Genomic DNA, 13,487 nt, shown 5'->3' on the forward strand with positions numbered 1-13,487 from the left:
TAACATCATGCAATAAAGGAAAAAACATGTTAAAGTGTACTCATGACACATGCCAGCAGACAGCACCTGTCATGGCATAACAGTACCACAGTAAACAATGTCATGTAATGTACTATAGTCAGACATGTATTTGCATGTCCCTGCATCGATGGAATGGATGGCAGAGATGTGGCACAGGTATCATCACATGCACAGGGTATGGTGTGGGGGTGCTAGAGGCCTAGGTTCTGCCAAAAAGTTGATATTCTGTGTGGGAGTCAGGAAGGGGTGGTGGTCAGCTGGGCCATGGAGAGGTGCTGTGTGTGTCTGTTGGTGACCTGCATGTGACACTGATGTATGAGTGTGCATGTGTACCCAGTCCAGCTATGTGCTAGCCCTACACATGGGTATGTTGGATAGCAGTGGACCGTACATGGCAGACTGGACAGTTCACAGTCTCCAGCCACAAACACAGGAACTGGCTCTGTCAGGAGTGGCACTAGCACCACCATGCCCAGGGTCAGATGCAGTACTAGTTGCTGATGGTGACTAGTGTCTTCTGGGCCTGTGTCCCTAACAGGACCACCTAGGACAACATGCCCATGGCCTGCCATGTCATGTGGAGAGCACCCTCCCTTCTGTAGTGCTGGAGGTACTGCCACTACAGGAGTGTGTGTGTGCACAGCCACGTGGACTCTCAGCAGATGTTGCTGCTGACCTATGGCCTCATGTCCGACTCCCTACTCCCACCAGATGTTCTAGCACAGACAATGTGCAGTCAAGGACTGACAATGTCTCACCCCACTGTCTGTCCACTACATCAGTGAAATGATGCATGGTGCCACCAATGTTGTGGATGGAGTCATGGATGCCAGACATTGATGCATCTATGCTCCTGAGTATCCGTCTCGTGTTGCGCTCAGAATGTGCCAATGCCTTCATGATGGACCTAAACATGACGGACTGAAACATGCATCGAGGGACTCGTGATGTGATGCCTGTGACAGGTGGTGGATGAGCAGTAATCCTCCTTAAAGCACCCCTGTCAATTTGCCTGTGTGGGACCTTGCCAGCTGTCTGGCTATGGCTAATGACTACAGTCACTGATGCCATAGTTGCCACACTCTCCTGTTCGATGCTGCCACACTCTAGCTGTCCAATATCTGTGGCCACAGGGGGACTGGGTATGAGTGGGCATACCGACTGTGTGTGAGGACATTGGGGGAGGAAGTGAGATGTCAACCCATGGGACAGATTCAGCCCCCAACAACCATCATCATCAGAGTCAGATGACACACTGACATCAAGTTGTGAGGGCGACACACTCCAACCCCCACAGTCACCTGTGAGGAGGAAGACAACATAACTACATTAATACCTGCATTATTATGTCTGCTTATCCACACACACATACAGGTGAGGTGCCACAACTGCATTATACACACCACATCTTATTTCTGATCCCAAGCACAACACAAAAGCAGACTATAACATACAGTGACAAGACAGGCCCTTGATAACATGCACTGCAGCTACATCTGGTTAATGTTGCCAGTACTATACACCTGTGAGATAAGCGATATGTCAGTGTATGGGATGGACCTACACCTAAAACACAGTGCACCCATCTTCACCATACTATTGCCCCCTGTATAGCAGACTGCATAGACCTTCACAAAAATAAGTGCAAATATGTCAAAGCTCCTGCAAATACACTGCTGTGATTACCTTTTCAATGCACTGTAGTGAACCCCTCCAAACTGAGCATACAAGTATTGTACTCTGGCTAAGCATAATAGCTGTGTCTGCAGCAAACTGGCAGCCCTTAACATTCTTAGCGTATATATATATATATATATATATATATATATATATATATATATATATAAGCCATTCCAAAACAGTTTCATACTCACCAGATACAGAATGTTGGACTCCGGCCACACCTGATGTACCTATGGAAATGTGAAGGAAAGATATTTTCAGCAAACACAAATGTGCCATTGTTACAGGGTAATATGTGCGTATATCAACATGTACAGTAGGAACTGCGATACTGCCCACATTACTGACATTCTGAGTATGTGTGCACAAATGTGTGTTACAAAGAAACCCCCCCTCAAATGCAGATTGACCTGACACCCATGTACTGGTATGCAGATGCTGCCACAATGACTGCTACAGTATTACAGTGCTGAACACAGGAGGCTTACCTGGATGCCCCTCGGCCATGGAAGCTCTGCTACCCGCCTCCACGACATATGAGGTAACAGATGCTTGGAAACTAGTAGTTGATTCCAAATAGTACAACCTCTGCGAGTGAGGCAGCTGCAAGGTCCCAAAGAGCAAAGTATTCAAACAAAAAGAAAATAGGACCAGCATACAAGGCACCTTAAAAATAAATTTATTGATTGAGGTTCTTGAAAAACAGACCAGTTTCGGCAAATATTTAACAAAGCCTTCTTCAGTGTTTAAAAAACAACAAAAAAGAACCTGTATTTAAATACTCAAGTGAGTCATGTGCTTAATTACATATACTCATTCAGACCTGGCTTAAAGAGCCCACCAAGTTTAATAATCCATTTTTTCTCCATTGAATTTAATAAATTATGCCAACCTGATTTGTTATGCCCGGATCTTCTAATTTTATCAATTATGGTAAAACTAAAAGTAGCCTTTGGATGTACCAAAGAACGTTTATATAAAGCATTGGTGTCTCTCTTGTGTCTGATATCACTAAAGTGTTCAGAGATTCGAAGCTTCAAGGGTCTGGAGGTTTGGCCAATGTAGAATGCAGGACATGTGCATTTGGCCAAATAAATGACCCAATCTGAGGAACAGTTATCAAAAAATGTTATATTGAATACTTGAGGGGTGTTTTGACTGCAGAAACTGGTGGTTTTGAGTATGATGTTACAATAGATACAGTGTCCACAAGGGAAGCCACCAATTAATGGATCCCCTGATAATGTGGTCTGGATACTTTTGGTACCTTTCTTCTCAAGATGTTTAAAGTGATTAAAAAAGGCAGATAGATTTTTGCCTTTCCGAAAGGAAAACGAACATCTCTCTCCAAGAATGTCCTGAAGTCTAGGTTCACATGTTAATATGTTCCAATTATGTTGAAAATTTTGCATCAATATTTTGGTATTCCGACCATATGTGGTGATAAATCTAGGTGTTACTGAAGGTGATTTGTGTCTAGTTTTGTAATGAAGCAATTCAGTGCATTCCATCTGGTCAACTGTGTGTTTGGTATGTAATAGTTGACCCATTTTATACCCACGGTCATGGAATCGATGTACTAAATCATCTCTGAAGTGTCTATAAGCATGCTGATCAGAACAAATGCGTTTAATGCGCATGAACTGTGATTTGGGAATGTTTTTGCAGATGTGAGGAGGATGAAAGCTGGTTGCATGGAGAAGTTAATTATTTTGGGGGAATTTACGATGAATTTCTGTAGTCAGCATATGATCAGATGCACGGCAAACCAATACATCTAAGAAAATAATTTTATCTCTGTCATAGCTGACAGAAAATTCAATCCCCCATTTATTTTCGTTCAAATAAGAAACAAATTCCGAAAGGTATTCTTTATTCGCTCTCCATACCAACCAGCAGTCATCCAAATATCTGCGCCAAATGTCCATTTCAACCATGTAAATGTTATGAGTTGTCATAAATAACCTGTTCTTCAAAGTATGCCATGAACAAATCGGCATATATGGGTGCAAAAGATGCACCCATAGCTGTCCCCTTGGTTGTAAATAGCATTTGTCTTTATAAAAAAAACAAATTTTTTGTTAAAACATGTTCTGTTAAACACAACAAAAGGGTGTTGAAACCTCGCTTGTATGTTTCAGTTTTGTTGAGCCAGGCCAGCCTAATGTGGTATGTTGGTATATAATGACTTTACATCCAATGTGCAAAGTAACCAGTCGGGCTCAAGCTGTGTATCAGAGATAATCTGTAAAAATTCCATGGTGTCTTGAATTCTAGAACGAACATATTGTAAAAGGGGCTTAAGAAATTTGGTAAGGAATAGAGATAATTGTTCTGTTAATGAATTTCTACCTGAAACAATGGGTCTGCCGGGTGGGTGTTGAAGGTCCTTGTGTATTTTTGGTAGGAAATAAATGTATTGTGGACAAGGGTTGGCAATGGTAAGTTGATGCTGTGTGTTTTGAGTGATGATACCTCCTGCAACAGCTAAACTAAGGAAAGAATCAATCTGTTCCTTGAATACTGGTGTTGGATCAATGGTGAGTTCCGAGTAATAGCGTGCGTTGGATAATTGGTTCAGTGCTTCATGATCATATTGTAATGCATCCTGAATCACTATAGAACCACCTTTGTCAGCACCAATTATGACTAGATTGTGATTGTTTGCCAATGTGTTGATATTTTCCTTGCATATTTTGGATACATTATTAGGTAATGGTGGAATTGATCTAAACTGAAAATGTAGATCTTTGATAATGGCTTGTTGATACATGTAAACTTGGTGATTCATGGGTGGCATGAACGAAGAAATATGGTATTTAAATTCATCAGAGATCTTTGGTTCTTGTTCCTGGAAAAATAGTTTAAGGTTAAGATTTCTACAAAATGTAACAATATCTTGAACAAAACTTTCTTCAGAAACAAAAAAAACAGGGATGAATGATAATCCTTTATTAAGAATGTCAATTTTAGAGGAGGAGAGGACATGTGATGAAATATTAGTGATGTTTACAGTGGTTGTTTGGTCACAAATATCTCTAATAGTGTTTCCATGTTGTCCACATCTTTTATGTTTCCTGCCCCCCCCTCCTACGTGTAAATCCTGTGAGGTGACAGAATTTCTTCTTTTGCATACTGGTGAGCCTGTGGCACCCCTTGAATCAGTGTCAAGACATGAGGATGAATATTCATCAGCTGAAATGTCAGTATAGTTATATGTGCCTTTCTTAAAGATAGATTCAGTCCGTTTCCTCTTGGGATAGGTACGATTTGAAGGAGAAAATCGTACATGTTTATTTTTGTTTGTAAAATTGAAGGGATCCCCTCTGGTATAATCATCTAAATCCCTTTGGAACTTTTTCTTTTTCCTATCCTTAAGCTGTGATTCCAATGTCATAAGTTCCTTGGTTATGTTCTTGATACTATTTGTATATATGGTCTGACCCTCAAATTGCTTGGCCTTGTCCCTAAGAGAAGAAATGGATTTAATTTCTTGTTCAATGACTCTATTATGGAAGTTTGCTAGTACCTCAACAAATTTCAGGGTTGTCTCTTGTTGAATTTCATTCCATTGTTTCAATCGAAGATCATCAGGGGAATTAACCAATGGTTGGGTACGTACTCGTAACCCTCGTAGAGTGATGCCTTTGAGTAAATATGCACGAAAAAGTTTGTAATGCCAAACGTTATTTCTCAAAGATCTCATATGTTTGTTAAGATTTGAAAAAAATGTTTACACAGTTTTCATCAAGGCCTGTGTTGCCAAGGTCATCCAACTTTTCACCAAGGGGACCAATTCCAAAAACAGAAAGATCGTCTCTGTCAGAAGACAACCCATTTATTAAATGATGCAATTCCATGTTTAAATATATTAATGAAGACCGCTGTCCAAAATAATACCAAAGTTAAATAGACCTGGGCCGGTTCAGCATAGGATCAATAAGTAGCAGACCAATATAATATTATAGCTGACATAAGTAAATGGTCACCAATGCTTTATATAAACATTCTTTGACACCAGTACTTTATATAAACATTCTTTGGTACCAATGCTTTATATAAACATTCTTTGGTACATCCAAAGGCTACTTTTAGTTTTACCATTATTGATAAAATTAGAAGATCCAGGCATAACAAATCAGGTTGGCATAATTTATTAAATTCAATGGGGAAAAATGGATTATTAAACTTGGTGGGCTCTTTAAGCCAGGTCTGAATGAGCATATGTAATTAAGCACATGACTCACCTGAGTATTTAAATATAGGTTCTTTTTTGTTGTTTTATAAACACTGAAGAAGGCTTTGTTAAATATTTGCCGAAACTGGTCTGTTTTTCAAGAACCTCAATCAATAAATTTATTTTTAAAGTGCCTTGTATACTGGTCCTATTTTTTTTTGTTTGAATACTTTGCTCTTTGGGACCCTGCAGCTGCCTCACTCGCAGAGGTTGTACTATTTGGAGTTTCCTGTTTCTTCTCTGTGGTTGGCCTGTGGCACCTTCTGCAGTTTTAACTGCACTATTGGATTTATATATCTTTTGGACCTGTCTTTGGCTGAGTTCACCTATTTGGAAATGTAACTTGCTGTTTGCAGTTTTTAAACAACCTCAGGTACTTTCCATTTTTTCTCATGAACTATGTAATTTCAAGACTTTTATGTTTGGCCTGCCTGCCTTGACTGGATTATTATTTGTTAGCTGCCTTTACCACAAACAAAGATGCTTCGTGGCTCATTTGTTGGCGTCTCTCTTCATTGCTTTTTGGCTCAGTTGCTGCACATTTCTCTTCATTTGTTCCAGTAGAGGGAGACTATATTTTTGAGGTTGCCTGTTCTTTTTTCAAAGTTCACAACAAACTGATGTGTGTTTTTTCAACCAAGCGACACCATTTAGATGTTTGCTATCAGCAAGGCATCATTAAGTACTGGTTTTCTTAAACTCTTTTTGTTAACCATTGTGAAGTGTTTTCAGAAGATTTGAATGCATCTGCTGACTTTATTTTTTTGTTTTCTTGTCTTTACAATAAGACAATCTTTACATGGACTTTTATTAACAAGTTAATATGTTTTTTCTTTATGCTGGGCAAAGTATTGTTCATTGTGAACCATATGAATATTTTCGACAATTGTATTTCGTTAAATATTAATAGTTTAACGGATTGGTTTACACAGCATACACGTTACTTTATTTATAATATTCGGCCTATTGGGGACCAACATTTAATTTAAAGATGGTGTTATACTTCATGTTTTTTCTTAAACATTTAGGCAAGACCTGTGGGTGAGTTAAATGAAAGTTTTTTTATGGTAACAACAGCTTATTATGTGCCTTTGTTAACCAAACAGTTCTACCCCCCCTTTTTTTGCTATACTGAAGCACATTTTTGGATGTATACTAATATACAACTGCCTATAGTGGTTTATATGTTATTCTCTTGGTCACCACATTTTTTATAGTTTATGTGCTTCGGTATTACAGCCTAAATATAGATATTTGGCTATACTCTTAGCTAGGTAAGGTTTATATTCATAGGGTGTTTTCAATAATTAGATTTTCTTGGGTACCGCCCATAACTGAAGCTTAAAATTTACATGTTTTTTATTGACAATGGGTATCCATCTAGTTGGTGGTGCTTTGTATCATTAGTTATATGGCATTTGTGTTTTTCACTATTGTTATGATAAGCTGTGCTTAGTTCATATTATATTTCAACATTCATATTATTTGAACTGATGTCTTTAGTATTTTTAAGATATTAGGTAGATGGCTTATTTCGATCCAAAATTGATAATCTGGGAAGCTGGGTGTCTTATAGTTGGCAACAATACATTTTTGCCTTTGTTTTGTTACTAGGGCTCATAAAAAGATATACAAATCACGATTGAGTTTAACACCAGGTGTGACATTTCTTTATAGCAATTCAAGTAATAGGTGTTGTTTCCACCTTCTTTGGTATGGAGGTGGTGTGAGTCTTATTTAATATGATTTTTGATGGCATATTCACTGGTTTCCTATACATCCTTGTCACGCCTTGCTTTTATGTTCTTTTCTTGTTTTAAGCTCAGCATTAATGTCAATATTGGTCCCATTAAGTTTTTTTTGGGCTCAATAGTGGACAATTTTGCTGTTAGACATTTGTTAATATCAAACCATTTATATATGGTTTCTGATGACCGTCACTTTTGCTTGGCCTCACTTTTTTGAACTGCTACATCGGGATTATTTTATTGTTGTATGACTCTATAGCATCAGAATCAATCTCTACACATTTTTCTATTATTTTTTAGATTTTCATTCCATATTAGTTTGAGCTATTGTACACTTGGCCTAATACTACAATACTTAACACAAACTGTGCATTAATTAGAATTTTTTATACATTTCCACATTACGGGCATTTCAATCTATTTAAGATTATCATCAGTAAGATTTTAGATCTCGTTTTTCAGCCTGTTGTCAAATGTTACTCCAACTATCATTTTGAGTAAGGAGCCATATGATGCTTCGGACCTAAGGCTTATTGGTTCAGACAGGACTGGCAATAGACCTAATCCAGGTGAATAGTCCCTTTGGGAATATTTTCACATTTACTTATGTCAGCTATAATATTATATTGGTCTGCTGCTTATTGATCCTATGCTGAACCGGCCCAGGTCTATTTAACTTTGGTATTATTTTGGACAGCGGTCTTCATTAATATATTTAAACATGGAATTGCATCATTTAATAAATGGGCTGTCTTCTGACAGAGACAATCTTTCTGTTTTTGGAATTGGTCCCCTTGGTGAAAAGTTGGATGACCTTGGCAACACAGGCCTTGATGAAAATTGTGTAAACATTTTTTCAAATCTTAACAAACATATGAGATCTTTGAGAAATAACGTTTGGCATTACAAACATTTTCGTGCATATTTACTCAAAGGCATCACTCTACGAGGGTTCTGATGCGTACCAACCATTGGTTAATTCCCCTGATGATCTTCTATTGAAACAATGGAATGAAATTCAACAAGAGACAACCCTGAAATGTGTTGAAGTACTAGCAAATTTCCATAATAGAGTCATTGAACAAGAAATTAAATCCATTTCTTCTCTTAGTGACAAGGCCAAGCAATTTGAGGGTCAGACCATATATACAAATAGTATCAAGAACATAAGCAAGGAACTTATGACATTGGAATCACAGCTTAAGAATAGGAAAAAGAAAAAGTTCCAAAGGGATTTAGATAATTATACCAGAGGGAATCCCTTCAATTTTACAAACAAAAATAAACATGTACGATTTTCTCCTTCAAATCGTACCTATCCCAAGAGGAAACGGACTAAATCTATCTTTAAGAAAGGCACATATAACTATACTGACACTTCAGCTGATGAATATTCATCCTCATGTCTTGACACTGATTCAGGGGGTGCCACAGGCTCACCAGTATCCAAGAGAAGAAATTCTGTCACCTCACATGATTTACACATAGGAGGAAGGGGGGCAGGAAACATAAAAGATGTGGACAATATGGAAACGCTATTAGAGATGTTTGTGACAAAACAACCACTGTAAACATCGCTAATATTTCATCACATGTCCTCTCCTCCTCTGAAATTGGCATTCTTAATAAAGAATTATCATTCATCCCTGTTTTTTTTGTTTCCGAAGAAAGTTTTGTTCAAGATATTGTTTCATTTTGTAGAAATCCTAACCTTAAACTATTTTTCCAGGAACAAGAACCAAAGATCTCTGATGAATTTAAATACAATAGGTCTTCATTCATGCCACCCATGAATCACCAAGTTTACATGTTTCAACAAGCCATTATCAAAGATCTACATTTTCAGTTTAGATCAATTCCACCATTACCTAATAATGTATCCAAAATATGCATGGAAAATATCAACACATTGGCAAACAATCACAATCTAGTCATAATTGGTGCTGACAAAGGTGGTTCTATAGTGATTCAGGATACATTACAATATGATCATGAAGCACTGAACCAATTATCCAATGCACGCTATTACTCGGAACTCACCATTGATCCAACACCAGTATTCAAGGAACAGATTGATTCTTTCCTTAGTTTAGCTGTTGCAGAAGGTATCATCACTCAAAACACACAGCATCAACTTACCATTGCCAACCCTTGTCCACAATACATTTATTTCCTAACTAAAATACACAAGGACCTTCAACACCCACCCGGCAGACCCATTGTTTCAGGTAGAAATTTATTAACAGAACCATTATCTCTATTCCTTACCAAATTTCTTAAGCCCATTTTACAATGTGTTCGTTCTAGAATTCAAGATACCACGGAATTTTTACAGATTATCTCTGATACACAGCTTGAGCCCGACTGGTTACTTTGCACATTGGATGTAAAATCATTATATACCAACATACCACATTGGGCTGGCCTAGAGGCGTTGGAATACTGGCTCAACAAACCTGAAATATACAAGCGAGGTTTCAACACCCTTTTGTTGTGTTTAACAGAACATGTTTTAACAAAAAATGTGTTTTTTTATAAAGACAAATGCTATTTACAAACCAAGGGGACAGCTATGGGTGCATCTTTTGCACCCATATATGCCGATTTGTTCATGGCATACTTTGAAGAACAGGTTATTTACGACAACTCTCATAACATTTACATGGTTGAAATGGACATTTGGTGCAGATATTTGGATGACTGCTGGTTGGTATGGAGAGCGAATAAAGAATACCTTTCGGAATTTGTTTCTTATTTGAACGAAAATAAATGGGGGATTGAATTTTCTGTCAGCTATGACAGAGATAAAATTATTTTCTTAGATGTATTGGTTTGCCGTGCATCTGATCATACGCTGACTACAGAAATTCATCGTAAATTCCCCCAAAATAATTAACTTCTCCATGCAACCAGCTTTCATCCTCCTCACATCTGCAAAAACATTCCCAAATCACAGTTCATGCGCATTAAACGCATTTGTTCTGATCAGCACACTTGTAGACACTTCAGAGATGATTTAGTACATCGATTCCATGACCGTGGGTATAAAATGGGTCAACTATTACATACCAAACACACAGTTGACCAGATGGAATGCACTGAATTGCTGCATTACAATACTAGACACAAATCACCTTCAGTAACACCTAGATTTATCACCACATATGGTCAGAATAGCAACATATTGATGCAAATTGTTCAATATAATTAGGACATATTAACATGTGAACCTCGTCTTCAGGACATTCTTGGAGACAGATGTTCGTTTTCCTTTCGGAAAGGCAAAAATTTATCTGCCTTTTTTAATCACTTTATACATCTTGAGAAGAAATGTACCAAAAGTATCCAGACCACATTATCAGGGGATCCATTAATTGGTTGCTTCCCTTGTGAACACTGTATCTATTGTAACATCATACTCAAAACCACCAGTTTCAGCAGTCAAAACATCCCTCAAGTATTCAATATAAAATTTTTTTGCTAACTGTTCCTCAGATTGGGTCATTTATTTGGCCAAATGCACATGTCCTGCATTCTATATTGGCCAAACCTCCAGACCCTTGAAGCTTCAAATCTGTGAACACTTTAGTGATATCAGACACAAGAGAGAAACCAATGCTTTATATAAACATTCTTTGGTACATCCAAAGGCTACTTTTAGTTTTACCATTATTGATAAAATTAGAAGATCCAGGCATAACAAATCAGGTTGGCATAATTTATTAAATTCAATGGAGAAAAAATGGATTATTAAACTTGGTGGGCTCTTTAAGCCAGGTCTGAATGAGCATATGTAATTAAGCACATGACTCACTTGAGTATTTACATACAGGTTCTTTTTTGTTGTTTTTTAAACACTGAAGAAGGCTTTGTTAAATATTTGCCAAAACCGGTCTGTTTTTCAAGAACTTCAATCAATAAATTTATTTTTAAGGTGCCTTGTATGCTGGTCCTATTTTCTTTTTGTTTGAACTGGTAGTTGATCCCAAGTTTGCCAGGAAAGGAGCTGGTGGCTGGTCCTAAGTTTTCCTGGAACTCTTCTGTGTCTGAGAGGGGTTGTTCTACTACAGGCCCTCCACCAGTGGCAGCACGGTCCCTGGCCACAGTAGCAGCCCTTTGCCATGCAGTATATATCATGTCGGTCTCCCACTGTTGGACCTCCTCATAGCTTTTTTCATGTAGCCCTACCTGGTTTACTGATGTGACAAGGTCAGCCCACAGTGCAGCACATTGTTCCTGATTCTGGTGACTCCTGGAGAGGAGTATGTTGTGATGCAGTCTGAGGCCATCCAGGATAACGTCATTTTTGGCAGGAGAAAAAGGTGGGTGCCTCCATCTGTACATCATTTCTGAAAGACAAGAGGGGAACACATCACAGGACCACATACATTGCTTTCCACTATGTACCCACCCTGCACATCCAAATTGGCTAGCACTCTCCTCCACTAACTCCCACATGATACCTTGCCATCTATCAACACAATATGTATGTGGCTATCAGCAACATAGTGGCAATACATCTTGCATTTTTCTCCTCATCTTGCTTTTTCCTGCTACTTGCTGCTTGTTCTCTAAAGTGTTCAACTGCATATTTTCTGTTGCATTTATAACTACTTGTTTATATCCTGTCTAAATTGTAAGTTTTATTCTAAGCCTCTTACTTTTGGTTTAAGCACTTGGGCTTTAGGCCTACCCCTGGCCTTTCTCCCTCAGATTCTGAGAAATATGGATGGACAACATCCTACAGTTTCTCCTGCCACTCTCGTTGATATGGGCATCCTGGCACAATGTAGCAACTGTCCCATGTACATGGACAACCATCTACTACCAACATGTAGGAACACAATTTGTGAGAGATGCAGTTACCATAAGGAACCTAGAGTCCATGCTCTCTCCCTCCCAAGCTAGTATATCTGGCACTGAAAAGGTTGTCAACACAATCACTACACCACATACCCACATATGCGGAGGTCCTCAACATAAACATACCCAAACAAAGGAGACCTCCAAGGCAAAAACACATGCAATCTCCATAGCCCTCCACACCACATAAAGTGATGAGGTTAAAACTACCAACATAAAAATGTCAACAAAACACACATTAAAGGTTATGCTGCTAAGTGATAGAAGTCTAAACATGAAACTGCACTCATTGCAAGCATTCTTAACCCTGGAAAATGCTGACATCTGTGTAGTCACAGAAGCCTGGTTCACAGCTGCAGAGAGCACTCCAGTCTTACCTGGTTACCCATTCTATCATACATTCAGACCCCAAACTGTGGGCAGTAAAGCCAAAGGAGGTGGAGTTCCAACATATATCAAAGACATACACACCTCCAGGCTGGATAAATAGTATGATACACAGGAGACACTCCAGGTCCAGTTAACCATTGACAAGACCCCCTATTCAAATCATAGCTAGCTACCAGCTCCCAAATCTGACTCAAGATACCCATTCCACTTATATGGACCTATTCAAGTTGGGTCTATATCATATGTTCGAAGTTTTATAACTTTGAATGTTAAAATATTCAGTTTAAATGTTCAAAGTTATAAAACTTCGAACATATGCAAAAAAAAAAAAAAAACTCAAAACTAACAGCTGTAGGCAGGGGGGGAAGCCCCCCTGCACTTCACACCCCCGCTCTTTAAATATACCAACTCCAAGAATGCACTACAGTACAGTAAGGGAAATCTTCCCATTACCGTACTATAGAGTGGTCTTGGAGTTGGTATATTTAAAGACCGGGGGTGAAGGGGGGCTTGCCCCCCTGCCTACACTAATCAGGTAAGTTCCA

Source organism: Protopterus annectens, chromosome 4.part1 (assembly GCF_019279795.1).
Source record: "Protopterus annectens isolate FY-2018-M chromosome 4.part1, PAN1.0, whole genome shotgun sequence".
Lineage (NCBI taxonomy): Eukaryota > Metazoa > Chordata > Ceratodontiformes > Protopteridae > Protopterus > Protopterus annectens.